Here is a 27,659-nt window from a genome sequence, read left to right as displayed (position 1 = left end):
AAAATTTGCTTTATAACCGTGCAGGGGCATGACATATGTATAAACATATAATTGCAAACCTACCATTTCTATTCCCTATATTCCCTTTGAGCTGTTTTTAATGTTAAATTTTTTCCACTTGATATGAAGGGACATTTTTTGAAATACTTTTTGCCAGTCCTTGTCACCAATTTAGCATTTGCTTCTCTTTCCTAGTGATTTTTAATTGTCTGCACCAGAGTTTGCCTGTGCATTAATCATACCCTAAATATTTTCTAATTAATTTCCCTTGCTCCTTATCCGTATTTCATATCATTTTTTCAAATTAAAAGAATGGATGTTTATTTGATGCTTAATTTCCTGCTTGCAGAGAAACCTGAAAAGCTAAAGGGGTATCCGGTGGCATTATGTCACAATGAAGCCACCCCCGCCCCTACCCTACCCTACTGGTCCCCTCCCCTGCCCTACTGGTCCCCTCCCAGTCTCCAGGGGCTTCCCAGCCAGAAGGTGGCAATCCCAGCTCCACTCCAAGACTTGATCATGAACTGTAGCTGAGCATCATCCATTTGCCATCCTCCCTGGCCAAACAGCTGCTCATAGGGATGCCAGCTTCCCAGTGGGACCTGGGCGTCCCCAGGAATTAGCTTTCCTCCAGACTACAGAGATCAGTTCCCCTGGAGAAAAGGGCTGTTTTGGAAGGGGGGGACTCTGTGCCATTGCACCCCAAATTACTCTTGGGGAAAATCCAGGCCTTTGCAGAAGGTTGATCTAGAAGGTTGTGTGGTTGGAGGGCCATCCAGAAGATTACTCTTGTTCCCAGCCAGTGGGGGGGGGGGGGGGTCCATAGTGGAAAACCAGAAATGGTGACATTACAGGGAGATGCCCTAGGATTCAACCCAACTCCATGTGATTACTATGGAGTTTGTGTGTGCCTGTGTACTCATCCTCCCCAGCCCCAGCCCCAGCCCCAGCCCCACCCCAAATTCTTCCTGGCACCTTGCAGCATGGGGGTGATTATAGGGCTATGGAGGGACCAGTCATTTAACTTCTCAGGAAAGCTCCTGCTGAGTTGCTGCCCTTGAATCCTGCTGGATCCCGGGAATGAGCAGAGATCCACTGGAGCAGTCAGGAGTCAGCTCATGGAAGCCGGCGATGAGGATGAGACAGATGAGAAAGAGGAGCCATATCCAAATCCCCCCCCCAAAAAAAAAACCAACCATGACCAGGAGGGAGCTATGGAAGAATAGTGAACCTCTCAACCAATAGCTTCTGAGACAGGAGCTCAGAAGGAGAAGCGCTGGCTGCTATCACCAACAGCTGGACCTGAGTCCTTGCAGGAGGAGGACTGAAAGGCATAGATGCCCTTTGTGAGTTTTGCAGGTGCTGTTCTTGTTCTCTGGCCCTCTAGCAGCCTCCAGGTGGCATCCAAGTCTCCCCCCACAACTCTACTAAAGGAGACCCTTGCTTCCGAGACATGGAAGAAAAGCCACCAGGCAAATAAATACAGGGAAATCAGCTTAATTGAATAAGGTTTCAGGTGGCTTGCCCTGTCGGTCTGAAGCAGCAGAATCAAGTAGGAGTCCAGCAGCATCTGTAAAACAAACAAAGCTTTCTGCAAGGGAGGAGCTATCAGGTGCATGCCCATTTTGTCAGATAATGATGAAACAGAATAGCTTCATATAGTGAGAGGGGTGAGGGGTGGGGTTAACTGCCAAAGGGGCTAGTTAGAGCCCAGGTGCTTAAATAATGGGGTGATAGCAGCTGAGAATCTCAGCTGCTATCACCCCATTACTCTAGCCCAGGGGTAGTCAAACTGCGGCCCTCCAGATGTCCATGGACTACAGTTCCCAGGAGCCCCTGCCAGCGAATGCTGGCAGGGGCTTCTGGGAATTGTAGTCCATGGACATCTGGAGGGCCGCAGTTTGACTACCCCTGCTCTAGCCCTTCCCCACAATAAACTCCCCACCCTCTCTCACCAGAAAGCACACCCCGATGTTCTTCTCTGGGACTAACCCTTTTTCCGGGCCTGCCCTGGGTCCCGTTGGACCGGACGTGCCTGGGAATGCCATATCAAAACCTCTTTCCCAGATGCATAAGAAATGCACAGGGATGATCTCCATAAACCCAAGACCAAAGTTTCAGCATGGGACCTCCTGTAGCCAGCCTGGCTTCGCAGGACCCCGGGCGAACCCAGAGAGAAGCATCACACGCAGATCAGCCCAGAGTTTACCAAGTGAAGTCAGGGCAGGGAAGGCGAAAAACCTGCAACCCCCAGGCCTACCTGGGCGGGGTCCCAGGGGAAAATTCCTTCTCCGCTCCCATTCAGGCCACCAGCTGTAAGCCTGCACTGCCTGCTTAACATGGTGGGTGGGGTGAGCTGGCCTTTTAAAGTTGGGCCTGACCACACCAAACCAGGCCTCTCTTCAGTTGCTGTTGTCGGGGTGATCCATTGATGGTCTGCGGATGGTCCCACTCAGGAAGAGATGGCAGGAGGAAGATACCCCCAAGAGAGATGTTGTTGAGGAGACCCCATAGGCCTGAGATGTACCTGGGAGCATTGTGCGGTCGAGGAGGGGAGCTTGGCTTCATTGTGACCCAGCAAAGGGTCCAGTCAGCCTTCTGGCCTCAGGATAAAAACAGTCATTTCTGGAGTCAAGGGCAGTTTCCAGAAGGATCTAAAAGGCTGTGGAAACATCAGATTTTAAGGTTTCTCTGCAAGCAGGGAATTAAGTGTCCAAGAAACAGAGCAATTAAGTGAATTTGATGAGTTAAATCAAAATATAGATGAGGTGAAGGGCAGTATCAAGATTGAATTGAATTGGAGGTTGATTAAAGAGGTCTCAGAGGGTTTCTTAGTCCAGGCAAGGTAGCTCATCGAGAGTAAGAATAGAGAATTGAAGATGCTTACACATAATACGTTGTAGTCCTGTCCAGTTAGAGAACATTTTGGGAAAATATATTTACAGAGATAACTAAAACAAGCTAGGGGGAAATTAAATCTACTGTTGAATAACTCTGCTCAACTTATTTATGAATTCCAATACTTTGAGAAGTTTCTCTTAATCTAAGTATCTAGGATCATAACAAACTTGGACGGAAGGTCTGTATTTTCACGTTTTTTGCTTTCTTATTGGTCAGTACAATATTAAAAATGGATGACATTATTTCTCTATGGCAGGGGTAGTCAAACTGCGGCCCTCCAGATGTCCATGGACTACAATTCCCAGAAGCCCCTGCCAGCGAATGCTGGCAGGGGCTCGTGGGAATTGTAGTCCATGGACATCTGGAGGAATGCAGTTTGACTAACCCCTGCTCTACGGGATGTGAGGTTATTGGCAGTTTTTCTTGCATTTTGTTTTATTGTGTGTGGAATAAATGAAAGTTATTTAAAAACAGGTTAGGTTAGACAGAGAGCAACTGTCCCAAGGTTACTCAAGCTGGCTTCCGTGGCACAAGTGCGGATTCGAACTCAGGTCTCCTCCCAGGGCCGCCACTCTAACCCTTAGCCCACACTGGCCCTCCCAAACCTCAGCCCACTGCAAAAAGATACAATTGCAAGCAGTAAAGAAAGACACAAGACCAAGATGATAAGTTTAAATTATAAAACTTTATTACAGTTAAATTAGATAAAATGGCCCACATTTTGACTCATTGTGCCAGCCGCCGGCCAAGACGGGGCGGCTAACAAATGAAGGCCGTGCAGAGAAGGCGAAAAACCCGGGTCCTCCAGGCCCAGTCGGGCGGGGTCCCGGGGGAAAATTCCTTCTCGGCCCCAATTCAGGCAGCCAGCTGGAAGCAGCCTGCACGGCCGGGTTAAAATGGTGGGCCGAGGCCTGACCTTACCCATCAGGCCTCCCTAACACCGCAGGGACAGTCAGGAACTTGTGGGTGAGAGGTCGGTCCTCTTCTTGTCTTCTTGGCCAGGGACTTTATCTTCTGCCTTCTGCTTGCCGTCTTCTTGGTCTTCTTGACCAGTGGCGGTGTCTTCTGCCTTTCGGCCTTTCGCCGTCTTCTTTTCTTCCCTGCCGTTGGCTGGCGTCTTCTGTCTCCGGCCCGTCATCCTCTATTCTTCCTGCCAATGGCTGGCATCTTTGGCTCCTCCTCTTCTATGCCATTGGCTGGGGTCTTTCTTCTGCCTCTGGCCCGTCATCCTCTTTTCTTCTTGCCAACGGCCGCTGCCTTCTGCCTCTGGCTCGCCGTCTTCGTGTCTTCTCGCCACCGGCCGTCCTCTTCTGCCTCCATGCGTGCGCTCCCGAGGGGGAAGCGCATCAAGCACGAGGCGGCAGCCCGTCCCTGGGCGAGCCACTAGAGGGCAGCCCGTTCAGGGAATGGACTGCGGGAGAAGGTTACCCCTCGGGGAGAGGTGTGGCATTCCCGGGGGGGAGGCCAGGCAGCGTGGCCTTTTATACGGGGTGGCCCCCTGGCCTAGGGGGGCAGGGAGCATTATGAGGTTGGGGAGGGGGCTGGGCTTCCTTGTGACTCCACAAAGAGGCAGGGCAACCCTCTGACCTCATGTCCAGAGGCAGGTTGGTGGTGTCTATTTTTAGCAAATTATTTTAATATCAAGCAATTTATTAATTTATTCAATGCATTTGTACCCCACCTTTCTCCCCAATGGGGACCCCAAGCAACCTGCACAGCTCTCCTATACTCCCGATTCCTCACAACAACCCTGTGAGGGAGTTGCAGCGGGGAAATTTTTATTGCTTTCTGTAATTCATTTCTACCCCGCATTTGCCTCCAGTCGGGACCCAAAGTGGCTCAAGTCATCCTTTCCTCCATCTTCTCCTCACAACACCCTTGCAAGTGGGATCATGCTGAGAGAATGTGATTGCCCAAGGTCGCCCGGCCAGCTTCCGTGGCAGAGAGGGGAGCAAATATCAGTGACAGTTCTCCATGAACACCCAAAAGGCCTCCACATGAAAAAAGAACCGTTGTGGACAAACATTGTGCTGCCAAAGAGCTACCATGGAGACACTTGACTCAATGCCACCTGACTCCAAATATGTTCAGAATCTCCGGATGGGAAGGCTGGAAGCCTCTTCATTTCCTTCTTGACAGCTGGGTTAGTTGGCTCGCTTGCCTCCTTGGTTGTTTCTGTGACAGGCAGAGGGTTGCTAGCATTGGGCAGGGAGATGCCTGGACTTTTGAGGGGTGGAGCCAGAGGTGGGCGGGATTTAGGACTGGGAAGGATTTGATTTGGGGTTTAACGCCATCTAATTCACCGTCCACAGTGGCCACTTGCCCCAGGTCAGGTGGTCTCCGTCGCTTGGAGATCAGTGCTAATTCTGGGGAAACCCCAGCCAACACCTGGAGGTTGGTAGCCCTGCCAAGCAGCTGGGGGAGCATCTGCGCCTTGGAAGCAGGACCTGTGAATAAACGGGGCCTACCAACCACCGTGACAAAGCAGCTGCCTTCTTTGAGAAACCGCTCTGCCTTTTTGGCCTGGAGGCTTGATGGCTCAGGGCTGGGAAATAGCTAGTGATTTAGGGATGGAGCCAGGGGAGGGAGGGGCTGGAGGAGGGGCCTCTTCTGCCTTCGGCCTCTAGTTGTCTTTTCTGCTTGCCAATGCCTGTCTTCTGTTCATTAGAAATGGCTGAAATTTTTAATAGAGTGGAGAGGGGCTGGCTCTGAAACAAGGCTGAATTGCAGGAACGTAGCCCTCAGGACTGCAACGTAAATTCCAGCTGAGTCTGATTTCTCTGGGACTTTGAGTTCCATCCTGAATTGACCCTAAGCACCCTACAGAAGAAACTGGCTTCTCCGAATTTTGAAGGCCATGACATCTACATACGATGCCCAGTTCTTTGGATTTTTATGATTAGTTTATTTTTTAAACCCACAGTATTGTACATTTCTCTTAAGTGTATGCTGAAACCTGAACTCCAGCTGATGCACTCCTTTCATCTCTTGGAGCAAAGGACTGGCTTTTTTTGGGGGGGCGGGGGGGTTTCCTGCTGACTTTTTAACTGTCAAGTACCACCTGCAATTTTGGAACACAGCAGTGAGGCTGTCATCGAGATACAAAAGGGTAGGCGTTTGAAAACACGTGTGGATTGGCTGAACAACATGCATAGCCATGTTTGTCTACAGCAATAGAAAAAAGTGTTCCAGGAGTGCAGAAACGGCTAGCACAATTTGGGGCAGGATAGAAGCTTTCGTGAATCACAGCTCACTTCTAATAACCCAACAAAAGGACAGAGTCCTCAGCCCATTGAAAAAGATACAATTAAAGGCAGCAAAGAAAGACACGAGACCAAGTTGATAAATTTAAATTATAAAACTTTATTAGATTAGGTTTAAATGGGGGGGGGAGGTTAGAATTGCCCACATTTTGACTCATTGTGCCAGCCGCCAGCCAAGACGGGGCAGCTAACAAATGAAGGCCGTGCAGAGAAGGCGAAAAACCCGGGTCCTCCAGGCCCTGTAGGGCGGGGTCCCGGGGGAAAATTCCTTCTCGGCCCCAATTCAGGCAGCCAGCTGGAAGCAGCCTGCACGGCCGGGTTAAAATGGTGGGCAGAGGCCTGACCTTACCCATCAGGCCTCCCTAACACCGCAGGGACAGCCAGGGGCCGTTCTCCTCATTGTCTTCTTGGCCGGGGCTGGCGTCTTCTGTTCTTCAGCTGCCTCCCGGCTGGGGAGGTCAGCCAAAGCAGCCCGATCTCTCTTCTTGTCTTCTTGTCTTCGGCAAGTTGCCTCTCGTTTAGAGAGGTGGGGAACTCCCACTGCTCCCGATGGGGAGACAGATGAGAGACAGCAGGGAGGGCTGCAGAAGGATGGACCTCGCTGGTGAGGCCACGCCAGCAGATGGGGAGAGGCCAACAGGGGTGGGGGCTTTTTATAGGGGCAGGGAGCATTGTGAGGGCGGGGAGGGGGCGGGGCTTCCTTGTGACGCAACAAAGAGGCAGGGCAGCCCTCTGACCTCACCTCCAGAGGCAGGTTGGTGGTGTCTGTTTTTAGCAAATTTTTTTAATATCCCTCTGGCCTCATTTCTGAAGTGAAGGAAGGTTTCCAGAACAATCTAAATGGCTGTGGAAACATCAAATTTTAAGCTTTCTCCAAAAGAAGGAAATTAAAGATCAAATAAAGAAATCCATTAACTGAATTTGAGGAATTTAAATCAGGGGAAATTTATTACTAAAACGACTTTCATGAAATTGTCTAGAATCATAACTTGGATGGAGGGTCCACATCTTCACGCTCTTTGGGCTTTCTTAGGGGTCGGCACAACATTAAAATTGGACGACATCATTTCTCAAGGGGGATGTGAGGTTATCGGCTATTGGTTCCGTCGTGTTTCTTTGTTTTGTGTGTGCAAAATAAATAAAACTTTAGTTAAAATTAAAAAGAAAAACAGAGGGGTACAGGATGAAGAAAACGGTGGGGTAGAAATGATTTGAATACATAAATAAACAATCAGCATAACCTACCTCACAGGGTTGATCTGAGGGGAAATGGAGGGCAAGATGCCCATGGAGGCTGTTTGGTGCCCACTGGGGAGAAAGGTATGGAACAGATGCATTGAATAAATTAATAAATTGATATTAAAATAATTTGCTAAAAATAGACACCACCAAGCTGCCTCTGGACAAGAGGCCCAAGGGCTGCTCTTTGTTGAGTCACAATGGAGCCAAGCCCCCTCCCCGACCTCACAATGCTCCCTGCCCCCCCAGGTCATCAGACCACCCCCTATAAAAGGCCACCCTCTCTGGCCCCTCCCTCAGGAGGACGCAAACCCTCACCAAGCGAGGTAATTCCCTCCCCAGCCCCGGTCGGGCTGATTCTCATGTCGCACTCCCCCACACGGGAGCCATGGGAATTTTACCTCTCCCAGTGAGAGGCCAACTTGCCGAAGACTGCCGGTGGCCAGAAGAAGCGAAGACGATGGACCGAAGGCAGAAGACGCCGGCCAATGGGTAAGAAGAAAAGAAGAGGGGGCCGGAGGCGCAGAAGAGGCCCGCCAATTGGGAGAAGAAAAGAAGATGGCGGGCCGAAGGCAGAAAACCATTGGCAAGAAGAAGCGAAGACGGCAGTCCCAAGGCAGAAGCAGAAGAGGCCGGCCACTGGCTTGAAGACAATCCGAAGACGCCAGCCATTGGCAAGAAGAGGACGGGAGGCCGAAGGCAGAAGACTCCAGCCAATGGCAAGAAGAGGAGGAGCCGAAGACGCCAGCCATTGGCAAGAAGAGGACGGGAGGCCGAAGGCAGAAGACTCCAGCCAATGGCAAGAAGAGGAGGAGCCGAAGACGCCAGCCATTGGCAAGAAGAGGACGGGAGGCCGAAGGCAGAAGACTCCAGCCAATGGCAAGAAGAGGAGGAGCCGAAGACGCCAGCCATTGGCAAGAAGAGGACGGGAGGCCGAAGGCAGAAGACTCCAGCCAATGGCAAGAAGAGGAGGAGCCGAAAACACCAGCCATTGGCAAGAAGAGGACGGGAGGCCGAAGGCAGAAGACTCCAGCCAATGGCAAGAAGAGGAGGAGCCGAAGACGCCAGCCATTGGCAAGAAGAGGACGGGAAGCCGAAGGCAGAAGACTCCAGCCAATGGCAAGAAGAGGAGGAGCCGAAGACGCCAGCCATTGGCAAGAAGAGGACGGGAAGCCGAAGGCAGAAGACTCCAGCCAATGGCAAGAAGAGGAGGAGCCGAAGACACCAGCCATTGGCAAGAAGAGGACAGGAAGCCGAAGGCAGAAGACGCCAGCCAATGGCAAGAAGACACGAGGAGGATGGCCCCTGGCTGTCCCTGCGGTGTTAGGGAGGCCTGATGGGTAAGGTCAGGCCTCGGCCCACCATTTTAACCTGACCGTGCAGGCTGCTTCCAGCCGGTTGCCTGAATTGGGGCCGAGAAGGAATTTTCCCCCGGGACCCCGCCCTACTGGGCCTGGAGGATCCGGGTTTTTCGCCTTCTCTGCACGGCCTTCATTTGTTAGCTGCCCCGTCTTGGCTGGCGGCTGGCACAATGAGTCAAAATGTGGGCAATTTTATCCCCCCCCATTTACCCCTAATCTAATAAAGTTTTATAATTTAACTTATCACCTTGGTCTTGTGTCTTTCTTTACTACCTGCCATTGTCTCTTTTTGCAATGGGCTGAGGACTCTGTTATTGGGACAAAGAGGCCTTCAAATGAGGTGATCTGGAAAGGGAAGGTCAGATGTTTCTTTTCAACCATAGTTTGCCAGCGTGCCCTTGAAGGTCCCATGTGGGAAAGTGCTTCGGGCAGTGTACTTACTATTTAGGAGACTTGGGTTCAAAACCACACTTGTTCCATGGATGTCCGCTGAGTGGCCTTGGGCCAGTTTCTCTCTCTCTCAACCTTCCTGCTTTTAATGAGGTCATAATGGAGGAGAAGGGACTGATGTCAGCTGCTCTCAGTCCCCATTGAATTCCAAGAAGAAGAATTGGTTTTTATACCCTGATTTTCGCTCCCCGAAGGCATCTCAAAGTGGTTTCCAGTCACCTGCCTTTTCCTCTTCCCATAACACCTGTGAGGTAGGTGACACTGAGAGGGCCCTGACATATTACTGCTCCAGGAGAACAGCTCTATCAGGACTGGGACAAGCCCATGATTGTCCATCTGGCTGCATGTCTGGTTGCTGGGACTGCAGCTGTTATCCACTTCACCAAGACCAGCAATCTTTGTGGCATGGGAGGAGCATATGTGAGGAAGCCAGCAATGACTAACGCTCTTCCTCTGAACACAGCTACAAACTAACATGGGTACCCCTCTCAGTCAATCTATCGGTGGTCTTCAGCCCTACTGTCTTAGAGCCCCTTCTAAGCTCTGTGGGACATTCTGCGACCTAGCTATTTATTTCCCCCCTTTTGAAACAGTGGAGGGATGAGATCACTCTCTTTGGTTTCCCATGGATTTGTACCCCTGGGGACCAACCTTTTTGAAACCTGGTGATACTTTTGAGGATGGCATGGCAAATTTGGTGCCTTAGCCTCCAACCCTGTACCCGCCAGACCACTGAATAGGCTAGATTTGCCATTGACTTTAATTGCCCCATAGGGTATGATGGAGCAGAATATATTCGGTATTCACGAATATTCAGTATTTCCGAATATTCGGCATTGATTGTATCAGGTATTCAGTATAGAAGATGCCATAAAATACTGGTAATAGTATTCTTCTTTGGGTGGGAGGGGCTACTAAACTAAATTTATATGCCTAATTCTAACCCATTGAAGCCCCTCCCCTCCCAAAACCCGCCCTTCTTAGAATCCATCCCCAGTATCACTAGGAGATTCCTTTTGAAGAGTTGGCCTTTTGGCTTAGAGTTTAAAGAGAAGGAGGGGAGGATTGTGTGTGTTGCCCTGAGCTCCCCGGAAGAAAGGGGAGATGAAATTAGAGCTGCATGACTGCTCAAGAGACGCAAGCAACTGCTAAAGAGGCTCAAGGTTTAACCAGTTTGGAGGGGGGAATGCCCAGTGGACCAGAGAGAGAGAGAGAGAGAACTGCTCACCCTTTCCCTAACTCCTCTTGAATGGAGTTACAGTTTCCAGCAGTTTCCCCACCCCTGTCTTCAATGTGAATCACAGGCGAGTGCATGATCGTTCATGTTCTCCTTACTTCATGCCATCGTTTCTTTTTAGAGATTGATCTTCGTTTGGGTCTATTTTGGGAAGTACCAACTTTAAAGACATTTGATTGTCTCCCGCAGCCTCCGTGTCTATGGAGACAGAATTTTGTTCTCACCGCCTGCCAGAATGAATGAAACGTTGACGATATTTTTTAGCTGAGCAGACAACACCAGGGTTCCACTCGGGGCTGGAAAGGAAGAATTCGATCGTACCTCCCTACTTGCCACAAGTCAGGGTCCAAAACGTTTGGGAATGCCTAGATCTTTCAAGGCCAAGTAATTAACACCGAAAAAAGCTCTGGGCTCCCTGCTCACAAAACAACAATGCGGCATCCACAAAACACCAGCCTCCCACCGGAAATGCAATTCCCCTTTATAAGGTTTAATGGAGGCGGCTTAATGTTTAAGAGCGGCAGCTTCTAATCTGGCGAGCTAGGTTTTGAGTCCCCGCTCCTCCACATGCAGCCGGCTGGGAGACCTTGGACTAGTGACAGCCCTTCTGTCAGACCTCTCTCAGACTCACCTACCTCTCAGGGTGTCCGTTGCGGGAAGGTTCTTATATGCCACTTTTCTCTACCTGAAGGAGTCTCAAAGCAGCTTATAGTTGCCTTCCCTTTCCTCTCCCCACAACCGACACCCTGTGAGGGAGGTGAGGCTGAGAGAGCCCTGATATTACTGAAGGAGAAGAAGAAGAGTTGGTTCTTATATGCCGCTTTTCTCTACCCGAAGGAGGCTCAAAGGGGCTTACAGTCACCTTCCCTTTCCTCTCCCTACAACAGACACCCTGTGGGGTGGGTGAGGCTGAGAGAGCCCTGAGATTACTGAAGAAGAAGAAGAGTTGGTTCTTATATGCCACTTTTCTCTACCTGAAGGAGTCTCAAAGCAGCTTATAGTTGCCTTCCCTTTCCTCTCCCCACAACCGACACCCTGTGAGGGAGGTGAGGCTGAGAGAGCCCTGATATTCCTGCTCGGTCAGAACAGTTTTATCAGTGCTGTGCCTGGCCCAGGGTCACCCAGCTGGCTGCATGTGGGGGAGTGAAGAATCGATCTGGCATGCCAGATTAGTCCGCACTCCTAACCACTACACCAAACTGGAAGAGGAAGGGAAGGTGATTGGAAGCCGATTTGAGACTCCTTCGGGCAGTGAAGAGCAAGATGTAAAAACAGACTCTTCTTATTATTCTAATGTATTTCAATTTAAAACGTTTAACTGTTTATCAATGTTACTTTATGACATATAAGCCGTGTTGTTGCCCGCCTTGAGCCAACTGGGAAGGTCAACCTGTAAAAATATTATTATTATTATTATTATTTCAGCCTACCTCTTTTTACCCTGCCTCGTGGGCAACAGAATAGCCCAGGCATGCCCAGATCTCGGAAGCAGAGAAGGGTCAGCCTTCGTTAGTATTTGGATGGGGGTCCTCCAAGGAAACTCTATGATTCATGAGCATAGATAGGACATAGCCAGATGGGAATCTTTCCATGCCAAAGTGTGGAGTGAAGGAACAGTTGATGGGCATTTTATTTACTTCTTTGTGAGGAGTATAACATCGCATTCTTATATGATTGGGAAGTCTCCCAGGGGATGGACGAACTAGGAACCATTGTGAGGGGAGACTCTGAAAACACCCGTAGTTCATCAGATACAACATCCAAGACCTTGACGAATGGAGTTTCTAGTGAACTCCACCCTGACTCAGGAAAAGCACTTCCGAGTTCCTTGATCTATTCCTTCCTCCCCTCCTTCTCTATCCATACCGCTTTGTCAGTTCCCTACTTTCTTCCATTCCGAGTTCTTTAACATTTCTCCTTGTTCATTTTTCCCCCCTTTCATTTCCTTCCTCGCTTCTCCCTTTCTTCCCTGCCTTCCAGTTAGGACGAAAGGTCATGTTTGCGAGCTCGTGGATCCCAAAGAGGGCTTTTCTGCTGCCTTCCTCACGCCACAGGGAAAAGAAACTCAGGTTAAAGCCCACAGAGACAAACAGGCGAACGCAATAAATACACAAAACAAAGACAACAAAAGACAGCCTTGCAGATCAAGAGGCGCTTGAGAGATTGCTTTTTTTCCCCCCGGGAGGGGGGAGTGTCACATCCTTCCGCTATTTGCATGGCCGTTTACTTTCCACCCTTAAAAGTGTCTGCTTTCTTTCTCGCAGCCAGGCCGGCTTCCCCATCACAACTCCAGCAAAGCTCCTTTTGTGAGCAGCGGCCCTACCGCGAGGTTTTAAAAGATAATTGATCTTCAGAATCCATTAAGTGAATGTTGTGTCTTAGCCTCTCCAACCGGCCTCCTTTAATATCCCCTCATTTTTCAAGCATATGGTAATTAAACCTCATCATATCGGAGTGCCGGAGAAACTTGGGCGAGAAAATAAAAACAGGCCAAGCTCATGGCGAGCTACAGTTATATCCCTTTAATGTGCTGTTTTTATGTCTTATTGCCGGGGCCGATCGCGCTAATAAGCTTTTAATGACGCTCCCACTGCTGTGGCCGTACCGGATCCTTTGCGGGCGAGCGTCATTTTCTGGAAGAAGAAATCAATTAAGCCCCACGACTCCCCGACCTCTCCTTGTATTAAGGCTTAGTCCGGCAATTAGGATCCCGTTACGGCATCGAGTCTTAAAAGAATGGGGAGGAAAGAACGGTCCGGCGGTCATTCCGGCGACTCGGATGCCGCCGGAAAGATTAACTTTACTGCGACGTGGGCGTCATATTGTAGGGGCGGTTGCTAGCGGAACGCTTCCCCGGCCTAATTAGAACTTCCACATGATTCACTATTATAAGCCGGTGACAGAACCAGGCCTAGACGTCCCTCTCGCCTCCCCCGAAACATTATTTTCACATAAAAGTTGCAGATAACAAGTTGGGAAAAAGAAACCCTTGATGCTGCTGCTTTGATTGCCTCCTCCATAAATTCACCGGCCCGGATTGAATTAATTGGTTCGTTTTAATAAGGGGTTGGGAGTCTCTGGGAATGAGAGTCATGGGTCTGGTTGCACGGTGGGTATCATGTGCCTCTCAGCAGCGCTGGATGCTGAGGGATCAGTTCGCGCTGACCACATCCTCTTGTTCCCCTTCTCCTCCGGAGTGAGCTCCGGTTGGGAGGGAAAGGGGAAGCACTTTCATGTTTCCTCCCTTTGTCTTGCTTCAGGAGGTGGGGACATAGGGAGATGCATGGTGTTGTGTGCAACATAATGTCACATCTGGAGAAAAAACAAGAAGAAGAAGATTTGGTTCATCCATGTTGCTTTTCTCTACCCCCTGTGAGGGAGGGGAGGCTGAGAGAGCCCTGAGATTACTGAAGAAGAAGAAGAGTTGGTTCTTATATGCCGCTTTTCTCTACCCAAAGGAAGCTCAAAGCAGCTCACAATCGCCTTCCCTTTCCTCTTCCCACAACAGACACCCTGGAGGAGAGGCTGAGAAAGCCAAGATATTCCTGCTCGGTCACAACAGCCTTATCAGTGCTGTGGTGTATCCAAGGTCACCCAGCTGGCTGCATGTGGGGGAGCAGGGAATCAAACTCGGCTCACCAGATTTATTTATTTATTGCATTAGTATGCCACCCTCCCCTGAGGCTGAGCGCAGTGATAATAACAATAATCAAACTCCATGTATTGTAACAGATCAGAAGTCCGCACTCCTAACCACTACACCAGGGGTAGTCAAACTGCGGCCCTCCAGATGTCCATGGACTACAATTCCCAGGAGCCCCTGCCAGCATCTGGAGGGCCGCAATTTGACTACCCCTGCACTACACCAAGAAAGGATGTTTACCAGCTCAAGGTATCAGTGGACTCTCTATGGGTCTACCATAGAGTTCCCGCTGATTCCTAGAGCTCCCTAACGACAGTGACTGAAGGTATGCGGAACACCGCTTGTATCTGATGCTCATGCTTAGCTGTTTAACGAGGTCAAATAAACAGGGGATTGGGCAGGATGGCGGCCCCCCGTCTTGTACTTGCCCCCGGGTGGAACGGCATCCCTACTGTTTTTTCGAAAGGCGGAGAATCAGGCTGCAAGTCCCCTGGTGGGAAAAAACCCCTTACAATGTTGTCACTCTGAAACCATAAGATTAGCAAAGACTATTAAAATATTATTCCCTGTGTGCTGTGGATTAAGCGAGGCTTTCTTTTCTTCCGCGGGACCTATCCCCAAGGAGAGATTACAAGAATTGAATAGGCCCTCACGATAGCAGAATTATGGGGCAAAGCAGGGGATTTCCCCCCTACCTGATGCCTCAAAACACAAAGAACAGAGGAAGGAAAGGAGATTTTAAAGGGGGCTGCTCATATCAACACAGGAGATACTACAAGGAGGAGGAGGAGGAGTCTCAAAGCGGCTTACAGTCAACTTCCCTTTCTTCTCCCCACAACAGACACCCTGTGAGGGAGGGGAGGCTGAGATTCCTGCTCTCGGTCAGAACAGTTTTATCGGTGCTGTGGCCAGCCCAAGGTCACCCAGCTGGCTACATGCAGAGGAGCGGGGAATTAAACCCGGCTCACCAGATTAGAAGTCCACACTCCTAACCACTACACCAAGCTGGCTCTCTAGCTCACGTGTGTATCCCAGAGCTGAATTTTCCTCATTTCACAATGTTCTGTGTTCTATGGGCATTGAGCATGAGGTGACCGGAGACTCAGTGGGTTGGTAGCATTGCCAGCTCTAGGTTGATAAAATGCCCAGAGATTGGGGGGTGGGCAGGGTTGTGGGCAGGGTTGGGGAGGGGACGGACCTCAGTGTTGCATAATGCCATTGTTCATCTACCAATGCGGCCATTTTCTTCAGAGAAACAGATCTCTGTAGCCTGGAGACCAGAAGTAATTCCAAAAGACCTTCGGCTACCACCTGGAATTCCCCCAGGAGGCTTCATGTACCTCAAAATGATCTTCGCTTCCTCCCCCCACAACAGGCACCTTGTGAGGCAGCTGGGGCTAAGAGAGCTCTGTGATAACTAGGAATGACCCATATTCCCCAGGAGGCCTCCTGTGTCTCAAAGCGCCTGAGGATCACCTTCCCCTTCCTCTCCTCACAACAGGCACCCTGAGAGTTAGGTGAGGCTAAGAGAGCTCTAAGAGAACTGTGATTGGCCAAAGTTTCCCCAGCAGATCTCCTGTGTCTCAAAGTGGCCGACAATTATCACAATGCCTAATCAAGGACTTACCGGGAGGAAGAAGGCGGCCCAGGCAATATCGCACTGAAAGTGACTTCCTGGCAGTGACGCTCTGGTATGTGGGTGAAAACTCAGGGCCATTTCGCACGGCTTCAAAGTAGCAGAATGGTTGCTATTTGGAAACGCTACTAATTTGACATAACCCACGACGTCGTAGACAATCTGCAACAATCCTGAAACCAATCAGCAAAAAGCGCTTCGTTGTGGCGCTTTCAGGGGAATCCAGAAAAGTGGATTCACCCTCCGGATAGCGATACACTCCTGCAACCAATCTGCAACAGTAGCGCTAAAGACCTGTGCGTTACCATTGTTGCTGGTTCTTCAAAGTCCCTCCCCCTGGCTCTCTCCTCCAAACTTCCGGCGAAGCAATCGCCATTTTTTTTTCTCCGAGCGAGCGGGGATAAACGCACCGGCGAGCCTCTTTCTGTTTAGAGGCTTCCCTGGCTTCAGTCCTTCACCTTTAGTCACTAAGCACAAACCACATAAAAGCCCGTTTGCTGAAATAAAGTCCCTTTATTTTTTACAAATAAATTCAGCCGAAAATCGTGCCCGTGAGAGGGGGGGGGATTTTTTTTTTTATCACTCGAGGCAGCGTGCAAATGATCATACAATCAAACGACAGCTCACATTAGGCAGCTGGATGGGTCTCTCCGTAGCAACGAATCTACCTAGATTCATTGCTATGGGTCGTTTTTTTTTTTTAAAAAACCTTTCTTAAAGGGAAAGGGGCTGTTTGGGAGCATGCTAACGGCTGCCCATTGGCTGCTTGACGGCCAGGGGCGGGACGAGCTTGGCAATAGCGCTTCCTTTCTAGCGATTTCTGCCGAGACCGGAAGCCTGTGGGAAACGCTAAAAAACGCAACTGATTCCACTACAAAGGCAGGTATGCATAACGACGAATTCCACTATTTTAAATGGCGATTTTTCATTCCGCAAACAATTTGCAACAAAGATCCCTGTGCGAAAAGGCCCTCAGTGGTAAAAATGGCTTCTACCATAGAGTTTTTGCACAATTACCAGAGCGTCAGTCGGACATTGCTGACGTGATGATGTCACTTCCTGCGTGATGTCCTCTGGGCTTTCCTCTTGCTCCCAATACGTTCTCCCACCAGCGAGCTGACTGGTCGTGGGGGTTGAAGCCTGAAGGCCTCCAGCCCTAGCCTAACTCAGATTATTTTTGTTCTCTGTTCATTAATTCGTTTGAAGGGCTGAAATTCCCTAGGCCAGGGCTCTTCAATCCGACGGCTCCTCTGCATTTGCTCAGCTATGTAATATTGCAAAGATATCATATTACGAGGTTTCTGCATCACAAATTCCTCAAAAAACTATCTTTGTTCTCAGTGCCAAGGTCACCTTGCCTTAAAATATTTAGACACTGGTGTCTTTTTCCCCCCTCTTAAGGTTCCTTCATCCTTAATGTTAAGTGACATCCCATAATCAATCAAAATTCAGACGCGGTCTATCATTTCCCCATAGAACTTGGAAATCCAATTTTGGATTCATTTAGAACCGTCCACCTGGAGGACTTCGTCGAGCGGCATGTATTGCGCGCCGGCCAAATTGCACCTTAACAGATGGCCCTGATCCTGTATCCCATGGGCGAAGAGAAGAGCCCTCCTTAGAATGTAATCAGGTTCAGACAAAAGGCACATTCGAGGTATGAATGCTCCCCCATATTCAAAGCCTTTCCGCATTTTCAAAACGACTCACTCAAGGGAAGGGAGGCTGGGCTGTCATAGAACAGCTGAGGACTGTTTGCTATTATCATCATCATCATCATCATCATCATCATTATCATCATTTCAATGTATCACCCGCCCCTCCCAAGTGGCTCATGGTGGTTTACAACAGTATACGTAACACAGATCCAACTCATCACAGTAACGAAAAGAGATGCGGCAGAAAAAAAACTAACTAGATCACTATCATTCCCCCAATAAAAATCTCCTAGAGGGGGGTGGGAAAAGGGTTGCGGATGGAACTTGCAAACTGCCATTCACATTGCTCTATCCTGGAAGGGGGGCTATACAGAGATCTCCCTGGCCGGATCGGCCTCAACCATAGACCTGGTGGAAGAGCTCCTTTTTGCAGGCCCTGCGGAATACCGGAAGCTCCTGCAAGGCCCGGAGCTCCTCCGGGAGCTCATTCCACCAGGTAGGGGCCAGGACCGAAAAGGCCCTGGCCCTAGTCGAGACCAGGCATGCTTCCCTGGGGCCAGGAATGACCAACATTTTGGCTAATGCTCTGGCAGATTGTTATTTTTTTTTAAAAAGCATCTGCTTTAAAGAGCCAGCGTGGTGTCGTGGTTAAAGAGCAATGGACTCTAATCTGGAGAACCCGTTTTGATTCCCCACTCCTCCTCCGTATGCAGCCAGCACGGTGATTTGGGGCCGCCCGCAGTTCTCTCAGAGCTCTCGCAGCCCCACCTCCCTCCCAGGGTGTCTGTTGTGGGGAAAAGAAGGGAAAGGTGCTTGTAAGTAGCTTTGGGACACCTTCGGGTAGATTAAAGGGGATTAAAAAAAACAACAACAGCTCTTCTTCTTAAAGCAAGGCTGAGATTACAAAGGCCTCTCTGTACAAGCCGCTTAGATGACCCTCCTGGCACGCCCTAGCATCGGCTTAATCCTTTGCTGGATTTCACGCCTTCCGGAGCCACTCTGCCCCTTAATGCGGCCTTAATGAAGTCTTCACGAGCGAGCTCTCCAGTTGTTTTCCGCCCTGTCCCTATTCAAAAAATGAGTTTGCCCGGGATTATCGCCGTTTGACGTATTTACTGTAATTCTGCCAGTGAGAACAATTGCTTGTTAAAGCATCATTGGATTTCTCCCTGTTTGAGTGGGGAGGGGGGGGGGAAGAAAGGGAGAGAGATCCATCTAGCGACTTGTGACGTCTTCAGAAATTAGGGGACGATGGATGAGCAAAGGGAAAAACAAGCAAAGCTGGAGAACCATGTGGCGGCTTGCTTCCTCTGACATGGCTGCCTGAGTGGGAGAGAAGAAGACAGCGGAGAGAATTGCAAGGACAGAGATCAACTTGCTTTCTGCTGACTCAGACCCTGGGTTCAGCTAGACCAGGGGTGGGCAAACTGTGGCCCTCCAGATGTCCATGGACTACAATTCCCATGAGCCCCTGCCTGCTGGCAGGGGCTCATGGGAATTGTAGTCCATGGACATCTGGAGGGCCACAGTTTGCCCACCCCTGAGCTAGACTCTCAGACTCTCTAGTCCTGGTCTGCAAACATGATGCCACACTGGACTGAGGTTGTGAATGTGTGGCCTGCACCGCTTCAAAATTCAGGTGAAAGAAGAGCCCTGTTGGGTCAGACCCCCTCTACCCTGAAACCTTAGTATCTCAGGGAAGAAACCTACATCCAAGCCCTTTTCCTGAAAGCTCTCTTGATCTGGCAGCCACAAACTCTGCCTGTGCCAGAGAGATCAGCCACTCAGCAGCCCGAGAACGGGGAGTTATCTTCAGTATCAGCCCGCCCGTCCGATATTCATGTGGCATCTGTAACTGGTTCTTCTGCATTCTGTTTTCTTGACAATCATATCCTTCTCCAGTCCCCCTCACTCCCCACTCCTGATACAATTTGTCATCCTTGCTGTCTTTTGCTCTCCGGCTTATTTGTGAATACACTTCTCTGACAGCCGCTCGATGGGAAAGCCATGTGACTCTGGTTTCCTTGCTGAAATCGTCATCCCAGCAATATGTCTGTCAACCAATGACTCCCAAATGACTCCTGTTTTGAAGAGGAAGTTGAAGAGGGATGTAGACAAACTGGAGCGTGTCCAGAGGAGGGCAACAAAGATGGTGAGGGGTTTGGAGACCGACGTAGGAGGAAAGGTTGGGGGAGCTTGGTCTGTTTAGCCTGGAGAGGAGACGACTGAGAGGGGATCCGATAACCATCTTCAAATATTTAAAAGGCTGCCATATAGAGGATGGAGCAGAGTTGTTCTCTCTTGCCCCGGAGGGACTAGATCCAATGGGATGAAATTAATGCAAAAGAAATTCTGTCTAAACATCCAGAAAAAGTTCCTGACAGTTGGAGAGGTTCCTCAGTGGAACAGGCGTCCTCGGGAGGTAGTGGGTTCTAAATCTTTGGAGAGGCTGGATAGCCATCTGACAGAAAGGCTGATTCTGTGAAGGTTCAAGGGGATGGCAGGCGACAGTGGATGAGCTATAGGGTTGGGAGTGTCCTGCATAGTGCAGGGGGTTGGACTAGATCCCTTCCAACTCTATGATTCTATGGGGGATTTCAGTGGAAGTGAAAGGCTCTTCCCCCAGTTTCCGAGAATACAGGCCATGGCTTCTGACCCAGGCATCTTAGGCGTGATTCTGTTTCTTTCCTTGGTGCGGTGCATTTTCTGCTAATGGCTCCCCGGCTCAAATATTTATTGACTTTGCGAGGAGAGGGATTTATTTTGATTTGTTTTTAATCTCCCCTGCCTGGGTGTTGCTAATGGCGCAAGGAGTTTTAAAGGAGGGGCCCGTACTACATTATGCAGAGGTGCCAGGGCTGCTTCCTTGAGAGGAAGCTGATCCTGCTATGGCAGCAATGCAAATTAGCATCACCACCAGAAACATAAATTCTGGGTCGACTCCTGCGATGGGCTCACAAAATGGTCCTCTGATCCTCTTTTGTCTCTTTTACCAGAGGGATTTCTCTGTGATTCCCTTTCGTAGAGAAATCGAGGCATCTCTTTGTAACTCTGGCCCATGCAGTTGCTTTATGGTACAAAGCCCAGAATGGTGGTGTAGCAGGAGGAGAGGCTGCTTGTGGAAGACACCGCTGTCCTCGAGCAGCTACAGAGTGCAGATTTGCAGAAGCTCCTTCCAGCCTAGCCTCTCTTTGAAGTTCTCTTTGATACAAAACTGAGCACTGTGGTTCAAGGAGGATATCACAGGAAAGGACATTCCACATAAATATCAGAAAGCATTTTCTGATGCTGAGGACTGTTCCTAGATGGAATATACTGCCTCGGAGGGAGGTGGGGTCTCTTTCGTTGGAGGTTTTTTTGGAGGAGATTGAATGAGCACCTGCCAGGAGTGTGTGATTTTGAAGTTTCCGAGAAGCTGGAGGGCTGGACTGGATGGCCCTTTGGGGTCTCTCCCAGCTCTGTGTGAACAGAATTGATTAGAAACAAAGTCTGAATTGCTTTAAAAAAAAACAGAGGGAAACACAGGATTTCAGGGACAAATCGAGTTAACGGGGGAATGAAGAGAATTTCTTTTGACACTACCGTTTGAATTTTTTACAATAGACTGAGAGCCAAATTAGATGAAATGGCCACCCCACACTGCCACTTTGAAAACTGCATTTCCAGCCAGGAGCTCTTTTAACAGAGAGCCAGCTTGAAGAAGAAGCAGAAGTGTTGGTTTTTATATCCTGCTTTTCACTACCTGAAGGAGTCCCAAAGCAGCTTCTGATCACGGTCCCTTCCTTTCCTCACAACAGGCACCTTGTGAGGCAAGTGGGACTGAGAGAGCTCTAAGAGAACTGAGACTAGTCTAAGGTCACCCAGCTGTCTGCATGCAGAGATGAGGGGAATCAAACCCGGTTCTTCAGATTAGAGACCACCACACTTAACCACAACCCTGGATTTCTCCAAGAAGGTGGGGGGTTAAGAGCAGCTGCTGGGGGACCTTGGGAGAAAGGAAAGGGGAAGCTGTGGTTGAGGCCAGGAAATACCATCAAGAAAATGGCGGCTTCCCAGTTTGAGAATCCATCTGATCACCCAAAACCTCTCAGCGCTGATTAGTTTCCGCCCCCTCCCCATAAAATTTTAAATTATAAAGAGGCAGCTTTTAATTACTTTTAAACCTACATTTAAATTTGTAATCTGATTAATGTTTAACGTATAGTTCAGTGCAGTTCAATTTATTGATTGGCCGCTGTCCATTTCAAACAGGTTCAGAGGAGTATACGCATTCGACCAAGATTTGGATATAGAACGGATAAAACGACGGACATTTAAACATGGCCAAATAAATTTCTTACAACGTTAGGGGAACTTTACCATGTGAAACCATACAATATAAAAAGTCCTGATGGTTAAATTCTTAAGTCTAGTCACACAATTTGGATCTCATCTTTCTGGCAGAAACAATCTCTATTGATTGTTTTGAGATTTGAGGTTATCTGCCCTGAGCTTGCCAGGGAAGGCCGGTATTAAAAAATTAAATTGTTGTTGTTGTTGTTGTCCAATCACAGAAACTAGACAGGATCAACCCTGGCTAGTATTTGAATGGGAACCACAGAGGCAGGCAATGGCAAACTAAATCTGGACACCTATTCCTGTGAAAACCCTACAACAGGGGTAGTCAAACTGCAGCCCTCCAGATGTCCATGGACTACAATTCCCAGGAGTCCCTGCCAGCGAATGCTGGCAGGGGCTTCTGGGAATTGTAGTCCATGGACATCTGGAGGGCCGCAGTTTGACTACCCCTGCCCTACAAGGTCACCATAACACAACAACAACAATGGCAGACCAACAGGGCTATTCTCCTGAAGTAAGTTAGCACACGTTCCCCGTTTGCCTGTGACCTGATCTGTGTCTCTCATCGCTTCCCGCACTCCTCTCCCCACCAAACAGTTAATCAACGTACCAATAACGTGAGCACATCAAGTTTCAACCTTGGCCTGCAAAAAAAAAAATTGCTTTCTTATATAACAGCTCCTGGTGGTCGCTGCTGCAATTCCTCGTTCGCCGAAAGCGCGCTCTTTCTCTCTTGGAGGCTATTTAATAACCATCATTGCGTCTCCTCATTCTATTTCCCATCACTCCTTTGGATGTCGAGTTGGTGCATTTTTAGCAATCACATTATTTGAATACTCCAAATGCACATTTCCCCCTTTTCAGAGAGGAAATTTGGTCCTCCTGCCGGGCAGGGACATTAAAGTAATCAGAAGATAATGAAGGTAGCGGTGGATTGTTTTTGTTCTGTTGGACTCAGGGGGGAGGGGAGATCATTGTGGTTTCTTTTTTGCTTTGTTCGTTGGTTGACATGCACAAACAACCTGAAGGCCTCACTTCAGAAAGGAGGCATGCAAATTGGAGGGAGTGCAGAGGAGAGCGGGGATGATCAGGCCCTGTGAGGAAAGGCTGAGGGGCTTGGGAACGTTCAGCCTGGAGAGGAGGAGGCTGAGAGGAGACTGGTTGGCTCTCTTGGAGTATCTGAAAGGTTGTCCCTGGGAGAAGGACAGGGAACAGTTGCTGTTGGCAACAGAGAGGATCTGTGGTAAAGGGTTTAAACGGGCATGGAAAATGGTACCAGCTAGATATCAGGGGGGAAATTGTCACAGTCCATGTAGTTCAGCAATTGAATGGGCTCTGTAAGGAGGTGGGGAGCTCTTACCGGTGGTCTTCAAACTGTCTGGACAGATACTTATCCTAGATGCTTTAGGTCAGGGGTAGTCAAACTGCGGCCCTCCAGATGTCCATGGACCCAATTCCCAGAAGCCCCTGCCAGCGAATGCTGGCAGGGGCTTCTGGGAATTGTAGTCCATGGACATCTGGAGGGCCGCAGTTTGACTACCCCTGCTTTAGGTTGATCCTCCATTGAGCAGGGGGCCAGACTAGCTGGCCTCTGTGCCATTCGAGTTAAGTCCTTCAAGTTGGATTTGAACCCGCAGCACCTCTGGGACACAAGCTCTTTAGGGAGGGGGGGAGAGAGAGAGAGAGAGAGAGAGAGAGCAAGACGAGGGAAGGCGGACTGTTCCCTGGTGGCTCTAAGTAATTACAGCGCTGCAAACATCTATTTTCCATTACGACAACTTATCTTGCAGCTCCTCCCAGTCCAATGTCAAGACGACTCGCCCGCCCTCTCCATTAGGACATCCAGAAAAAACAACGAGAAAACCGCCTCGGTTGACAGCCAGTCACCCTCGTGGAGCGATTATAAAGACATGTTCTTGCTGTTTTTTTTTTTACGCGAGCCTGAAAGCAGGCAGAGGGCAAGGAAAGCCCATCGCTTGGCCTCATCCTCCTGTGATCTCGCGTCGCATCTTTAACAAATGCTATCTCAATGACTCTTCCGAACGTGCAACACAAGCAGCCTCCTCCAAGCCGAGGGCGGACAGCGGTGCATTCCTGCCATGAGCAATCAGACAGATTTGGGTGTGAGGACAGAGGCACCCATGCATATGGCTTCGGGGTTTTAGAGCCCTGCCTCAAGGGTTGGCGAGAGTTGGGGGGGGGGGCTGGGAGCTGGGCAAGCTGGGTTCAAAGCTGTCAGCAGAGTTTAAATATGCAAAGGAAGTATGCAGCACCAGCAGCTTAAACTACGCTTTCTCAACCAGGGTTTCGTGAAGCCTTGGTGTTTCTTGATGGCCTTGGGAAGGTTTCCTGAATGGGGGAGGGGGTTAATTTTTTTTTTAACAAATTGTTAAACATTGATCAGGTGATACAACTATATATGGTCATGTCGACCCGCCCACCCCCAAAATGGCTAATGATAGGCCTGGAGGGGACGGGGGCCAAAGGGAGCCACGGCCATCCTTGCACGCCCTCCTGCCTGCCACCCCTTTCAAAGCCCATTTTTAAAATGGGCTTTGCTACCACTGACTTCCTATTTTCAAAACACTATGTTACTTTTCAGCTCTATTTTTCTAGAAGGACTCAGGACCCAACCAATTCCCAACAGTGTGGCACTGTTCTTCATTGTCTGGGAGATTGCTTGTAGCGGTGGGAGACCTCCAAGTGCTGCCTGGAGGTGATCAAGCCCGGGCTAGGGGTGGAGCCATTTGAGAACTGCCTGCCCTAGAACTGTGTGCATGCCAAGAGCCAAAAACCCCCTGCTTCCGTTGGTTTCCATTGTATCCGACCCTTCAGCAGGGAAGATGCTGCCTCAGCTGCCAAGGCCCAGTTAGATCCTACCTTCCCGCAGAAGGGAGTGCAAAATTAATAACGTTAATAAAGGTTCTTTCAAGAAGTAATAAAATGGGCCAGTTAATTTAACCCAGAAGATTGGGCCTTAGGGTAGGGCCGTGAATCAGTGGAAGAGCACCTCTTTGGAATGCAGAACGGCCCGAGTTCCATCCCTGGCAAGGAGCAGTTAGCTGCAAGATTCTGCAAGAACTCTTGGCTACGTGATTTGACAGCATGTGAAGAATATTCAACAGGGGGCATCATAAGAGATGTTAGCTTATTTAGATTAGGGACTTGGTCTTTTCTTTTTCAAGTACTCTTCTAATTGGCTCCGTTGGAGACTTCCTGTTCCTTTGACCTCACTTAGAATCATAGAATCATAGAGTTGGAAGGGACCTCATGGGTCATCTAGTCCAACCCCCTGCACTCTGCAGGACACTCACATCCCAATCACTCATCCTTCCTCCCTGCTTGCCCCCAGAACAGCCTTTCTTGGCTTTTTTTAACATTTTGAAACCCCTGAAACATTTGTCAGGCTTTGAAATAACCTATAAGTGTTGCCATGGTGCAGAATATGGTTGGGAAGCAGAGCTGTGGACAAGCCCACCCAGGGCCTCTCCTCTTTCCACCCCCCTCCAGGCCCACCGTTGGCCATTTGGGGAGGGAGAGGCAGGTCAACATGACCATATATGGCCATATAACCCAATAAATGTTTAACAAATGTAAAAATATATTGAAAATTAATTAACTCTACCCATTTCAGTCCTGGCTCCAACCTGGTGGAATGAGCTCCCAGAAGAACTGAGGGCCCTGCCGGGGTTACCAGCTTTCCGCAGGGCCTACAAGACGGAGCTCTTCCGCCAGGCATACGGTTGAGGCCAGGGCAGAGTCCCGGGTTTCCAACTTGGATCCCCAAGGTCCATCAAACCAGCTCTCATTCTCAACTGGAAGAGGCTGCGGCCTCCAGCTGAACGGGGCGGGTTAGGACTGTGTACAGAGGACGTGACCACTGCCACCTGGCTGTTTAATTGTTTAACTGGGTCATTTATTGGGTTTATTGTATTTTAATCTTTTCTGGTGTGAACTGCCGTGAGACCTGTCGGGGAGCAGTGGTATACAATGAATGAATGAATGAATGAATGAATGAATGAATGAATGAATGAATGAATGAATGAATGAATGAATGAATGAATGAATGAATGAATGAATGAATGAATGAAACAAACCCTGGTGAAGAATACCTGTCCTAGAGCAGATCAGGGCAATTTGCTCCTTGGACCTTCACGTTCCTGAACTATAGCATTCCAACCCCAGCTGTTCTTTTATGCTCTGAGAACGACAGGAAACATTTCCCACCTCCACCTTTGCTGGGGTGATGGGGCTGAATGTGCCCTTAAATTTTAGGGGATGTAGCAATGGGTCGAGTTTCTTCACCTTGAGACTTCTATTGTGCGGGGGGGAATGCTTTCCCTCCCCCTTCGCTTTCATTTTTGTTCAAGTTAAAAAAATGTGCAGTGTTTGAGCAGAATCCGACAGTCCCAACGGAGATCCCTGGATAGGTTTTTGAGTCCAATCAGCTCGTGGGATTATCTCCTGAGCTTGGTAAGCGAACCTTCTCGGAGGGATTCTACCAACCAAAGCAGCCGCAGCATAATTGAACGGATTTCGCAATCCATAGTTAAATTGGTCCCATCCTGGAATCTCAAGACGACTCTTTAGATCAGTCTTTTTGACTGTCAGCTGGATTCTGTGAAGGTTCAAGGGGGTGGCAAATTACAGTGGATGAGTGAGACGGTTTTGAGTGTCCTGCATAGTGCAGGGGGTTGGACTAGATGACCCAGGAGGGCCCTTCCAATTCTACGATTCTATGCGAACTGTATCTCCTTGAATACCTTTTTGGCACTATACAGCTTGGGAGGTTTATTTACAGCACACAGCACCATCCTTCTGTGAATGGGCAAAACTCTGCTATATAGCAACCAAATGGCCCAATAAAGATTAGGGGGTGGAGCCTGGGAAGGGTGGGATTTGGAGAGGGGAGGGGCCTCAGCAATTCTATTGCCATCCAGTCCACCCTCCCAAACAGCTTTTTCCTCAAGGGAACTATTGTCTGTCAATCAGTTGTAATAGTGGCAGATCTCCAGGCCTCCACTGGGGGTTGGCAACCTGACTGCCGGTGCCACAAAACACAACCTGAGCCTTTCCTGTTAGGCCTCCCACTGTGAACAGCTCTGCATCTCCACTTTCCCCTGCCTGTTTTGCAGATTGGCATACTGGAGAGCTGTCAGATGCCGCTGAAGAGGTATTTGCACAGATAGCCTGCGTCATTTAGATGTGCACGGCCTGCCTCCCTGGAATGCTGATTTGTTGATGTTCCAAAAAAGGGTGCAAGGAAACAGAACGAGGTGGAAAACAAACCGAGGTGAGGAAAGGAAAGGAAGAGTCAAGGGTTCGGCTCGCGCCACGGAGGAGCAAATTGAGGGCTACGTTACGGGCGGGGGGGGCGTCACCCTGAAGTGGGGAGAGAGAGTCTGCGCATTGGAGCCGCGCTCTTAATGCTCCGGCACATGTATCACTTGTGTGCTCAGGCCCTGTGAATCAACCCTCTGGAGGGCAAAGATTTCCATTGTCAATATTGCCCATTGCTTGCGAGGCCCTGAGGAAACAAGGCAAAAGAACGGAGAGGGTGCCAGAAAGACCTGGGACCCACGTTAAATAAAGAATATTCGGAAATGAACGTCATGGTGTGAGTAAATCACTATTTATGGAAACAGAAACGATCAATCGTTTTTTCAAACAGTATTCAACAGGATGCTTATTTTATAAATGATGCCCCTTGTCCGGCCGATCCTGTGTTTGAGTGGAGCTTTGACGATTGTCTTGCGCATACGTGAAGGAGGCTCCAAAATTCTAATTTTGATGAGATATTCACACCATAACCCTCATTTTTGAGTATTCTTTATTTAAAAGTTGGAGTGCGCTGGGTTCCAGGTTTTTCCAGCCCCCTCACCACAGTTTTTGAATAATCCATGCGCTCTTTTGGGTAACATGAGCAAATGAGA

At 49.3% G+C, this 27,659-nt stretch overlaps 2 long non-coding RNA genes across 2 annotated transcripts in view; one reads left to right on the top strand and one right to left on the bottom strand.

Moving 5' to 3' along the window:
• LOC143823218 (uncharacterized) overlaps nucleotides 1-27,130 on the top strand; it is a 44,818-nt gene extending 17,688 nt beyond the window's left edge. Inside the window, exon 3 of the long non-coding RNA XR_013226416.1 lies at nucleotides 26,862-27,130. This is a non-coding gene — a long non-coding RNA (uncharacterized LOC143823218). The remainder of the gene's footprint in view (nucleotides 1-26,861) is intronic.
• On the bottom strand, nucleotides 6,245-7,598 carry LOC143823219 (uncharacterized). The gene is made up of 2 exons (XR_013226417.1): nucleotides 7,410-7,598; nucleotides 6,245-7,278 (listed from the first exon to the last, which is right to left on the bottom strand). It is a non-coding gene; the product is annotated as an uncharacterized LOC143823219 (long non-coding RNA).
• Nucleotides 27,131-27,659: the final 529 nt, after the last annotated feature.

This window comes from Paroedura picta, chromosome 13 (genome assembly GCF_049243985.1).
Source record: "Paroedura picta isolate Pp20150507F chromosome 13, Ppicta_v3.0, whole genome shotgun sequence".
In the NCBI taxonomy this organism is placed as follows: domain Eukaryota; kingdom Metazoa; phylum Chordata; class Lepidosauria; order Squamata; family Gekkonidae; genus Paroedura; species Paroedura picta.
Note: the sequence above shows the minus strand (reverse complement) of the source record. Positions and strands in the feature narration are given on the sequence as shown.